Here is a 984-nt window from a genome sequence, read left to right as displayed (position 1 = left end):
CCCTGGCACATGAGCCTCAGTCTGCTTCATGGCATGTGTCTGTTGATTTCTGTATATTCCACGACCAGGGAGATTCAAGTTGTTTTTAATGTTTGAGGATTTGAAAACACCACAGGAGGTTTTGGTTTCCCTCCTCACACTCGTCTCCTAATTGTTTTGGAGCCGACCTCCTCGTGGAGAGGAGACGCTGAAGGTTAACAGACTCGGCCAAGCGCCGACATGCTTTTAAAAGGTCGTAAAAGGTCGCTAATGGTTCAGTGGAACATTATTTCAATTGATCCGCCATCGACCCTCTGCCCATCGATCGGGTAATTAGAGGATCTGAGGGGACGACTGAAAAGATGCTGCAGTTATTCCACATGGCCACTTATCCAGGATCAGGCTTGTCACACTCAATACTGTGTGCTGAGCTATTAGCAGACCACAAGATGCAGATCATCTGCCGTGTGCAATCTGTCAACGTATGCACCGTGTGCTGCTATGCTGCCACCTAGTGATTAATCCCACCATTAAAAAAAACCTCCAGATCCTGGAGAGAGCAGCCGCAGCCTGAGCAGGCAATTAGAAAAATAAAAAGAGAGAGAGCGAGAGAGGGAGGGGATGAAAGAGGAAGAAGACGGTGACCGGGTTCGTGGCGGAGGGATAATCGGGGGTGCAGTCAAATGATAAACTGTTTAACAGCATCAATTATTAAGTGTAGTCTGCGATTTCCCCCTTTGATCAGTGATACGGGCGAATCAGTGGGAACGCTAATGAGGTGAGGGAGGGGAAAAAGAGAGAGAGAGGCTTTGAAGAGGGTTGGACAGGTCAGAGAGAGAGAGAGAGAGAGAGAGAGGGAGAGAGGGATGGAGAGAGAGATCTGACATTCAACCTCTAGAAGCTGTTTTCCTTTAAAGACGCAGGGGAGCCTGAACCAAGCCTCATGTCTTTGTCTCCATATGATCCATCCTTCACGTTGTCCAACACACGTACGTCCTTCGTCAT

This window comes from Platichthys flesus, chromosome 24 (assembly GCF_949316205.1).
Source record: "Platichthys flesus chromosome 24, fPlaFle2.1, whole genome shotgun sequence".
Classification (NCBI taxonomy): domain Eukaryota; kingdom Metazoa; phylum Chordata; class Actinopteri; order Pleuronectiformes; family Pleuronectidae; genus Platichthys; species Platichthys flesus.
This window is presented reverse-complemented; position numbering follows the sequence as displayed.